This window comes from Mixophyes fleayi, chromosome 11, assembly GCF_038048845.1.
Source record: "Mixophyes fleayi isolate aMixFle1 chromosome 11, aMixFle1.hap1, whole genome shotgun sequence".
In the NCBI taxonomy this organism is placed as follows: domain Eukaryota; kingdom Metazoa; phylum Chordata; class Amphibia; order Anura; family Limnodynastidae; genus Mixophyes; species Mixophyes fleayi.
Window position 1 is genome coordinate 35335434 of NC_134412.1, and position 12280 is coordinate 35347713.

The window sequence follows — 12280 nt, forward strand, 5'->3', positions numbered from 1 at the left end:
ATGATGACAGCAAGTGATTCCGATTGAAGAAGTGCATTAAAGAAATTAATCTTTAAAAGATGCATACATTTTCAAATATATATTTAATCAATTCACTTTCAAGGTGCTGCTGTCTAATAAATGAGAGAACCAACATAGGGTCAGAGGCGGGCTGGCGAGTCTCAGCCCGGGGGGCGCACAGGCGGCCGCATCACATGACAGGCGATGCGGCCGCGTTGCCTATCATGTGATGCGGCCGCCTGTGCGCTGACACAGCCGCATTGCGTGTTTTGCGATGCGGCCGCAGGTAAGTATTAAAAAAAATGTGCCTTCACGGGGGGGGGGGGGCCCGAACAAGGGTCAGACGGAGCGGCCCGGAGGACCGATGCCCCCCTGCCCCCCGCCCCTGCATAGGGTCAAAATAAATCCTGCCCAAACCACAAATAAATCAGATATCTGGGAATATATGGCATTTTCAGGGTACCCCTTTGTTCTCCCTTTCTCAAGAACCCACTAGCCCACCAAATACTACTGTTGGTATGATCAATGTGGGCTGGACACTGCTGAATAAAATTAATGTGGTTTGAACACTGTTGGAGTAAGTGTGTATGGTGCACACATTAAATAATTAGTGCAAGCAAGATTTTTATTAAATGAAATGTGAGGAGCACTGATAGTATTATATATTTTGAACATTACTGGTATAGTCAATGTGTGGTGGACACTTCTTGTGTAATCAGTGTGTGAAAGAGAGTGATGGAATTATCAATGTATGTTGGCCTTTCAACTAAAGATGTTCACTGGTTTGGGTTTTGGATCCCTATTATTTTCCTAAAATCCCTATTTTATTTGCTAAAATCACATAATTTGTCAAGTGACAAGAACACTGCTACCCCTCCTGTTTCTGTGTGAGCAATGGCACTGAGCGATGTCACTGGAGAATGGAGAGTGACAAGAACATTGCTACCCCTGTTTCTGTGTGAGCAATGGCACTGAGCAATGTCACTAGAGAATGGAGAGTGACAAGAACACTGCTACCCCTGTTTCTGATATAATCACATTGTATGGACATAGATGTTATAATCATTGTGAGATGCACTGCTGAAATAATGAGAATATGGTAATAACTAATTGGAGGCGCTGTGTGTGATGAATGGAGAGGTTACGCCAGGGCTGGAAGTGGAATAACTACTAGTGGAATGCAATACTAAATTGCATTCAGCAAGGCCAGGGACTGAATGCAATTTAGTATTCATTATTTAAACCTATGGTCATTAACAGCCTTGGAGTGCAGGATTAGAGCTGTTTGGACCATACAACATTCATAATCAACGCTATCTGGGAGGAGCGGAGAATGGAGTTTTTATGTTTTGTTCTCGGTGTGAAAATACCATCAAAGTGAAAGATGTATATACTGGATAGTGAAAGGATAGCAATTAAATTGGCCTACTTACAATAACTGGGAGCAATACCATATTATAAAAGTGAAAACATTTATCAAAATATATGATATTAATGAGTTTGCAGGGCCCCTGAAAAACACAGGGCCTGATGTAGAGTTGGGTGCAATTTACACTGAAATCGTAAGTATAATTTGCCTACTCTTCCGGGAGTCCGGGAGGACTTCCCGAAATTCAGGAGCATCCCGGGAATTCCGGGAGTGTATGCAAGTATGCGAAACATGTGCAGTGCTGAGGAATGAATAGATGAATACGAAAGATGAATACGAAAGGTCAGAAGTATATACTGTATATGTTCTATGGTTCAGGATAATATAACAATTTATTTTTCAGACAATGCTTGCTGCACAGTCATCTTCATCCCTCTAGTGGTTGTGATGTCTAATTACATAGATGCCAGATTAGATTTCTTTCCATGACAGTGGTCAACACTGAAATTGTCCCAACAAAGTTTGATGCATAAAAATGCATGAAATGTAATGCATTTAATAGATAAAAATAAAACACAATGTAACTCTACACAGTGGAATGTCCCTTGGTAAATCTAATGCACATGATCCAATGGGTCTGAAGACATCTGGCACATTCCTGCTGACCTGGTCTTTAAACCGGAACTGAGCAAGACTCAAAATGAAATGCATAATGTGCACCCAGTCATCAGAGTACTGACCAGTTTGTGTGAACTCACTTCAACTTTAATTATTTTCATGTTAACCCCTGCCTCTGAATGTAACATACTAACGAAAAATTGAAGTTCAGTCCGTAGGTGTTACAATCATATAAAACACCTGTGTCAATCCAATTGGCACTAGCAGACCAGAGGCACGGAGTCTAATGAGTTCCCCAGTGTTCACCAAGAATCGCCGAAAGGCAGGATGGGCTTTGCTGCCGAGAACTCGCAGGTTGCGGCCCCCTGGACTGCCTTGGAATGTAACAACAGGTTTTAAATGAAAGAGAAGTACCTCGGGGGTGCCATGGTAACAGGAACACAGTAGCCGTAGCAGAATGATAACAGGCCAGGATCTGGTACATGGAAGATTAGGTGGAGGATTGTCAGACAGGCTCAGATTTGGTGCACGGCAAGTCAGGCAAGGGATGTTCAGACAGGCAGAGTTCAGTACACAGGAGATCAGCAGATAGCAGCTCAGAGGTCTGCAGCACGGCAAACAAGTTGCCCTGACACTGTGCAAGTGTCAGTGCTAGCATTAAATAGATAGGCAAGTTTGAAAAGCCCACCCCTATACACAAGCCATGTGACCTACCACCTGGAAGTGGCACGTACGGGATGGAGAAATCAGCACTGGAGCGTGGAAAGGGTAAGTTTTGTGACAGTGGGTTATGGGGAGCCAGTGTGGGGACTTGCAAAGCGGAGATGAATGCTAATAACTAAGTAACTTTATGGAATTATGCATTTCATAACCGTAATAGTTACATACCTAACTCTGTAGCACATGATTTCCCTGTACAGTTGGGTTAAATCGCTCTAAACATGAGTGCACTGGTCACCAGGGTATGGACTCTGTAATATACACTGGCCTCTTGGGAATAAGCTCTGTAGTATACGCTGGCCTTTAGGGAAAGGACTTTGTAATATACACTGGCCACCGGGGAATGGGCTCTGTAATATACACTGGCCTCTAGGGAATAAGCTCTGTAATATACACTGGCCTCTAGGGAATAAGCTCTGTAGTATACGCTGGCCTTTAGGGAATGGGCTCTGTAATATACACTGGCCTCTAGGGAATAAGCTCTGTAATATACACTGGCCTCTAGGGAATAAGCTCTGTAGTATACGCTGGCCTTTAGGGAATGGGCTCTGTAATATACACTGGCCACTAGGGAATATTCTCTGTAATATACACTTTCCACCGAGAATGGGCTTTATAATATACACTGGCCACTAAGGAAAGGACTTTGTAATATACACTGGCCACTAGGGAAAGGGCTTTGTAATATACACTGGCCACTAGGGAAAGGGCTTTGTAATATACACTGGCCACTAGGGAAAGGGCTTTGTAATATACACTGGCCACTAGGGAAAGGGCTTTGTAATATACACTGGCCACCAAGGAAAGGGCTTTGTAATATACACTGGCTACTAAGGAAAGGGCTATTACTGTTTATTAAACCTGCAATATTCATTATGCACTTTAAATTACTTTTACCAACTCATATTCTCTCTCTCATGCATGCTTGCTTTCTCTCTCACTCACATTATCTCTTGTCCTATACTCATGCTCACACACCTCTCCACTCATACACACTCCTGCATGCTTTCTCTCTCAGCATCAGGCGCGGGCTGGGAGAGGCGTGGCCGGGGGGCACACGCGCGGGCTGGGAGAGGCGTGGCCGGGGGGCACACAGGCGGCCCCATCACATGAAAAGGGATGCGGCTGCGTCATTGATGATGCGGCCGCATCCCCTGTCATGTGATGCGGCCACCTGTGCTCTGACGCGGCCGCATTTGATGTCATCAGATGCGGCCGCGGTGGAAAGTATTGTATTTTGCATCCGGGGGGCGGCCGGCCAGCCTACCCCCTGGCCCTAATAGCAACCTGACCGAGCGGCCCGGGGGGCCTCTGCCCCCCTGCCCCCCAGGCCAGCCCGCCCCTGCTCAGCATATACATGTAGACAAGTGCGCACAGAGAGGAAAGACATCATATAGCATATATACTCAAACACATTATTTCTATCTTTCTACATACACATCCATACATACGTGCATGCATCTAGGTACAAATACACCACAGGTTACCTATAGTTACATGTAGAAAGGAAAGGATTACATGTATAAATAAAGGATTAATACAACATAGAGATACCTTGGTAAGACAATGGGGTAGCACATTGCTGGGATTTAAACTATACTCACTTCTAAGAGTACTAAGAGTTACTAAGGTTTAGTAACATCTTATAATATCATGCCTGGCACACTTTAATGTACTGCATACGTAACGATTATATGTACTGTATATATCATACTTGCCAACTTTGGAGATCTCCCCTCTGAGAGGGGAGATCTCGCGGCAGCGTCCTAGGGTCGTGGCCACTTTAAATGCATCATTACGCCCCACCCATCTGCTAAACTATACCAATTTTGGCTTATTACAGCAGGTGGTGGGGCCAGGATGACACATTTTGTCCCGCCCCATCCACTTCACTAACGAAGTGGTCAGGATGTGCGATGTTGCCCTGATCTCCTGGGAGTCCGGGAGACTCCCAAAAATTCAGGAGTCCTCCGGACATTCCGGGAGAGTAGGCAACTATGATATATAGGATCTCTGAGTTATCTCTGTAAAGTAAAAGACTTTGTCCCCTGTGTTTGTCTGTGTCTGTGGATAAAAGAATGGTTTATCTATATTTGTAACACATTATAGCGGGTTTGATAACAGAATTGTTGGGGTTTAGCGACTAACAGAGATTTGTGTGCTATTGTATGTGGAGTTCAATAGAGGTGTGATGCTTGAGTGGTACTGAGCCCGGTGAAACAAGAGAATTGTATGAGCAGCTCTCATGGATTCTGAGCGGTAGATTTACTAAAACTTCTAAAAGTGAAAAGTGAAAGTATTGCCCATAGCCACCAATCGAATTTTAGCTATCATTGTCTAAAGTATACTAGATAAATGATAGCTAGAATTTGATTGGTTGCTGTGGACAACACCTCCACTTTTCCATTTTTTACTAAATCTACACCTTAGTTGGGACACTTTAGTATCCCAGCTGGGACCCCCTGTCCTGTTTTGTAGTGGTACAAAGTGGATGTCTAAATGGTGGAGTAAAAAGATACCTTATTAGAACGTATGAGACGTCACAGGTTTTGTAGGTAATATTCACATGACAAAAATAGCGAAAAAGCCACAAATTGTATCATGTCTCAATAATTAATGGGATTAATTATTAGTAAAATTTATAACAAATATTATTATTATTATTATTATTATTATTAGGATTAAAACACACAATTCTTACTACAGAGCCAGAGGTGGCAATCAAAGAGAAGTTGAAACACAGATCAGAGGAAGAAGCAGAGTATCTTGTGATGAGGTAAGAGATGTATGAGTGGGAGGTGTTAGTGAGAGTTTGAAGGTGAGAGTGAGCAGCTTGAATTGGATTTTGGAAGTTATTGGGAGCCAGTGTAGAAGCTCTCAGAGTGGTAAGTGGATGGGCAGTAATGGAAGAGCAGTCTCACTGCAGCATTTGGAACAGAATGTAGCTGAATTAGGATGTTGAGGAGGAGTGTTGTTTTTTTTCTTACTGAAGCCCTAGGTGCTTTGCGGAAAATCACCCAGTGCTGTGAAAAACAGTACTGGGAGCTTGTGGGTTTGGACCCTTCCCAAAAGGGAAAGGGCCTCATTCCTACCTATCTCCCAGAGCCAAAATGCTCCTTAGGGAGATAAGGGTCTTTGGACCCCCTTCACCGAAGTTAGAGGGGGCCCTTTTACACCACTGACCACTGGAGCCAAAAGGCACCATATGGGGAAACGGTCTTTGGGACTACTTCTGCTGCAAGGATCAAGCTGTCCCCTTTACCCCGAGGTCAAACAAAGCTTCCCCCGGGAGACTGGATCTTCAGCACCCCCATAAGGAGGGAGCCCCCAACAACTTAGGTAGAGAGAAGCCCATAAGGGTGATGCCCCCCCCCCCCTATTGTGCAAATGAAAAACAAACCAACTGAAATATATGCAAAAAAAGTACTTTATGTTCATAAGTGCTTGTGTTCAAAAAATAAAAAATAAAAAAGTGCCCAGAGTCCCCAGCCTAATGGCCGGAGGTTGTAAAAAATGTCTGGTCCAGCCAAAAGTCCATTGTGCGTGTGCCTTACTCTGTGTCCCAAAGAATTTGCTTGGAGAGGATAGGGATCTCCTCTCCTTATCCCCTTGTTTTGGCAGCTTTACACTAGTGGAGAGCGCTGCTGTATTTTTTCCATTCTGTGCCCAAAGTGACTGCCCCTACCACCAGTGCATTTTCGGGACACCTCCAGGCCCTGTCCCCTGGAGGCACAGGCTCCTCGAGCTCCTAACACCACTGGCATTCTGGCATCAGACCAAGGTTTCCCGTAGCCCTTTCAGGGGGCATTATCACCTCCACCTCTTACTCCCATTGGTACTACACTTGATCTTACCCAAAAAGACGAGAAGCGAAGACAGTTGAGAAGGAGTTGCAGTAGTCAAAGTGGGAGATTATAAGAAATTGATAAACTTTATGTTAATGTCCAGTGTGAGAAAGGGCATATTCTCTCAATGTTTTGAAGGATGAGGAGAAATGACAGTGTCAAGGACTGGATGTGTATTAAAGCTGTGGCAGAATCTAGGATACCAGAGGACTAGAGTGATGTTGTCAACGATGAGGGAGGGAGTCTAGAGGGGAAGAGTCACACAGGGAGGGAGGAAGGAAGATGATGAGCTCATTAGACATGTTGAGACATTCAAGTGTTGGAGGGTTGCATACAAATTATAGATTATTATTAGCAGTTATCTATATAGTGCCTACATATTATATAATATATTGCTTTGCAGAGAATATTTAATAATTTACATCAGTCCTTGCCACACACAGTAGTGTTATTTTTGTCAAAAGCCAATTAACAGTTATTATCGTTATGTCTTTGGAGTGTGGGAGGAAATCAGGGCAGCCAGAGGAAACCCATGTAAACATGCAGAGAACATACAAACTCCTCACATATTGGAAACATGACCTCAGCCCCGTGAGACAGCAATGCTAACCATGTGCCACTGTGCTGCCCAGGTGTGATATGTTGCATTCAAGAATAATCATATTTCAAAAATCACTAGTGTAGCCCTAGCCTGACAACTAGTCAGGCGTTTTGAGAGGTCCAAATCCAACATACACAAGGATAGTTATTCGATAACACTGCAGGGTACAGGAAGCACTGGTTCTCATGATACTACTTAGAATAGGGTATTATGCTTGATAAATACCACTGGTGTATTCATTACATTTCTATAAGGGCCTGTATCATCGTCAACCCACAAAGCCTGCAGGAGATCCAATAAAATCTGTAAGCTGTAAATCCATCTAACTAGAAAAACACACAATAAAAATCAAAACTACAGAGGCAAGTGAGTCAAATCTGAACAGGTGCTTCTATCAATCAGTCCTTCCGACAGATCCCCTCTCATAATGACTTAAAAACCTGTGCACAGTGACCATTTCAAAACATTCAAGGAAAGTTAGAGCAAACACCTTTCTGCTCCAAACATTTTCATTAAGTTAGTAGGAGGGTTGACAATCAACAAATACTCAGGCGGACACCCCAATGGCAATTGCTTTTAAAAAAAATATAAGCTCCTTATTCTAGAGGCAATAGAACTTTCCCTCAGTTGTAAAACAATGAGTTGCTGCTCTTTCACACTAAATTTGGAAATGTTATAATTTAACTATAATCAGATTTGGACAAGATGTATAAATTCTAATTATACCTTTGGATCTGAAGTTGTTGTTTCGAAGTAGGATCTCTGGGCACCCGGACCATAAACTTGAGCTTGTTTGTTAAAATGCTTTTCATATGCTATTATTTATTTAATAGTATATTTATATACTTATTTAGACCTAAACTATTTGTGAGCAATGCGTTATGTTGTTTTTCATATATGCTATATTCATTTATTTACTTTATGCATTGATTTATTTTGTATAAAGTTTTGGGATCCTGTTTTATTTGTCTGTATAATTCTAATTGTCTTATGGTGCTTTTCCTTTTAATTGCTTAACATCTCAATACATACACTTGATTAAAAAAAATAATTGCAGAAATTTGATTTTCATTAAATCATTTGTTAAAAGGTTAAAAACATTATTGCAATTTCAAGTTGAAATGTCATTGGAAAGTTGAATTTATACCGCTTTCATACTGCCGCCCAGGCAATATCCCGGGTTTTTGCCAGGGCTCGGAGCGTCCCAGCTCAGAAACACCATTCATACTGCACAAGTCTGTGCCCTGGCAATTTGTGGGAGTCATCACCAGAGCAGTTTTCATTGGCTGAAAAATGGTGATGTCATTGAAAGGTGACTGGTTTTTTGACGCATAAAGATGATGCAAAAGTGGGTGGTGATTGTTTACCACAATACTTTTCATCATGGCCGACGACTCACTTGTGTAGCCCAGAGTTCATGTTTACTAGTGTGTTTTTGCTGTTTTATGCAGCAAATGAGAGTTTGCTGCATAAATTCGAGACTCCTTCTCGAGTCTTCCACGGGCTTCCACCGATGACATCATCCTCCAGAGACATGCAGACAGCCAATCAGCTTGTTTTCTGTGCAACCCGGGTTGAAAAACCCGGGTTGCACCATTCATAGTGCAGGCAACCCGGGTCCGACCCGGGAATTACCCCTCGATAAATTCCGGGTTGAAGACCCGGGTTTTTAGACCCGGGATTTTTGACTTGTACCATTCATACTGCACCAAGACCCGGGACGTTTGAGCTCGCCCCGGCAAAAACCCGGGATTTTGGTGCAGTATGAATGGGGTTTAAATGTTTGTGCTCCAGCAGTTTGAAGGACAGATCTTTCAAACAAGTGACTGGCACAAATGAACATACACTATATGGACAAAAGTATTCGGACCAACAGGGACTGCAATGACATTGTATTCAAATACATATACTTTAATATGGAGTTGGTCCCCCTTTTGCAGCGATAACAACTTCCACTCTTCTTGGAAGGCTTTTCACAAGATGTTGGATTGCTTCTGTTGGAATTTGTGCCCATTCATTCTGTAGAGCATTTATGAGGTCAGGCACTGATGTTGGGCGAGAAGACCTGGCTCGCAATTCAAGTTCATCTCAAAGGTATTCGATGGGGTTGTAGTCAGGGCTCTGTGTGGGCCAGTCAAGTTCTTTCACCCCGAACTCATCAAACCATGTCTTTGTAGTCCTTGCTTTGTGCACTGGGGCACAGTCATAGAATAGAAAAGGGCCTTACCCAAATTGTTGCCACAAACCTGGAAGCATAGCATTGTCTAAAATGACTTGGTATTCTGAAGCATAAAGAGTGGCCTTAACTGGAGATAAGATGCCAAACCCAAACCCTTAAAAAAAAGCCCCATACCGTTATCCCTCCTCCACCAAACCTCACATAATGCAGTCAGGTAAAGTTCTTCTGACATCCGTCAAACCCAGACTGCCAAATAGAGAGGCGTGATTCGTCACTCCACAGAACACGTTTCCACTGCTCCACAGTCCAGTGTCGGTGTGCTTTACACAACTCTATCTGACGCTTGGCATTGATCTTAGTGATGTGAGGCTTGCATGCAGCTGCTCGGCCATGGAGACCCATTCCATTAATCTCCTGCAGCACAGTTTTTGTGCTTACATTAATGCCAGTGGAAGTTCGGAACTCTTCAGCTATGGAATCAGCAAAGCGTTGGCGACGTTTACGCACCATGCGCCTTAGCAGTCGTTGATCCAGCTCTGTGATTTTATGTGGTCTTCTTTGTGGCTGAGTTGCTGTTGTTCCTAAACGCTTCCACTTTCTAATAATATCACTTACATTTGTCCGTGGAATATCCAGCAGGGATGAAATTCCACAAACCGTCTTAAGGCAAAGGTGGCATCCTATCACAGTGCCACGCTTGAAGTCACGGAGTTCTTCAGAATGACCCATTTTCTATCACAAATGTTTGCGAATGGAGATTACATGGCTAGGTGCTTGATTTTCTACACCTCTGGCAACGGGTCAGATTAAAATACCTCAATTCAATAATTAACAGGTGTGGCCAAATACTTTTGTCCATATGGTGTATTTGGCAAAACAAATATAGTATCCCTATTGCACAATGTGCAGACCACATGAAAACTTTTTTTTGCAAGCTGAAGGAAGAAGGACCGGCACAGAGGGACACAGTGACAGAAATACTACAGTAGCAGAGTCCCGAATCATGTCTCACTGTGGCTCCTAGTCCCCGACCCTGCAGCCACAATAAGACACAGCCATTTGTCAACAAGTTCTATCAGTGAATCAGAATGAGCATGTAGCACTCTGATTCACTACCTGACACCGAACTTAGGGGATGCAAGTAGGCTCGCGAGCCAGCTCGCTACTTTTGCGCGTCCTCAGATCTGAATTCGAGGCAAAAGTCATTGTTGTGTTGTCAGATCTTGCCAGTTTTGGATTCCATAAGTACCTCCCTCCCTAGGAGATCCAGCGTCATTGCTCACACAGAAATAGGGGTAGCAGTGTTCTTGTCACTCGACAAATATTGACTGGAAATTAATGTTATTGAGGTGAATAATGTAGGAACAAAAAAAAGCCAAACTATGTGATTTTAGAAAGATAATAGGAATCCAAAACCAAAACACATGAGGGTGGTTTTGCCAAAACCCGAAGTTAATCCAGATCCAAAACCAAAACACAGGGGGGGGGGGGGGGGGTCAGTGAACATCTTTAATGCCAATATTGGTTTACTTACAGTAAGTCAAGAAAATGGTTACCACACCATGTAATTTCTGCAAGGTAATTAGACGCTGTCAATCTACGTGTGCCCCCAAAAAAAAACAAAAAACTTGGGTAGCAGGGAAGTCAAAACAATAAGTGTGGTTATTGTCAGACAGGAAACCTCGCATTCTGGTCGTTTGGTTTCTGTCTAATTTCCCACATCCAAATGGATGTTGTTCTAATGGTGGCCTGTCCCACTGCTGAATTTTTTTGCGCTTCAGATCTCTACTAAAGCACATTGCAGTCTATAGAACTGAGAGCCAATCTCCAGATTTCACTCTTGAAATCTGAAGACAGCAAGCATTCTGTTGCCATGGCAGCAGTTCATTTATCAGCATGTTGTACAGTTTTGCAGAAACGACACTTTCACTCAGATTGACTCCTTGCTAAATTTACTGAGTCATGACAATCACTTTTCTGAAACCATTCCTGTCATAACATTGGTAACAAAATACATAATAATTGACTTAATTTACCCTAGTTACACTTTGGGCATTCATTGTTAAACATTTGAGACACATTTCAAGCAGTTATGTTTCATGGGCAGGGCCTATTCATTAAATGCATACAGAAACAATTAACATGTGCAAAAAGGGATGATATTCTTGCCAAAACACGATAGAGGCTTTCATTAATGGAGATAATACTTTAATTATTCTGCTGCTCATTGCTACAGTTGAATTTTGTATTGCATGTTTAGAAGTCCTATAGCTGTAGGATAAAACCAGTATTAAAACAAGGTCTGGTCACATAGTAAGTAAACTACACTTACTAAGAAACACAGCCATACATCTTCCCATCATAGTCAGGTTTGTTTAAATAAAAATAAATAAAACAATGTACTTCTGTGTCTGTTTCACACAAGAAATCAGTAAATTGAAAAGCTGCTTTTCCTGCAGGAAGGTAATGAGGGAGCCAACAATTAAAAGGGACTTTTTACAGAATGAATTACTACAAAATAGAATCCTTACCTATCACAGTTATTGGGCAGCACAGTGGCTTATTGGTTAGCACTTCTGCCCCACAGCACTGGGGTCATCAATTCGAATCCCAGCCACGGCCTTATCTGTGTGGAGTTTGTATGTTCTCCCCGTGCTTGTGTGGGGGCTTCCTCTGGGTGCTCCGGTTTACTCCCACATTCCAAAAAAAACCAAACATACTAGTAGGTCAATTGTCTGCAATTAAAATTGATCCTAGTCTCTTTCTGTGTGTGTGTGTTAGGGAATTTAGACTGTGAGCTCCAATGGGGCAGGGTTTGATGCAAGTTCTCTGCACAGCGCTGCAAAATTAGTATAACTATATAAATAGCTGAGGATTTCTTGATTTTGAATAAAAACAGGTGTATTCTCATATGGAATAGATGCTTTGTTCAAAATAAATGTTCGGTA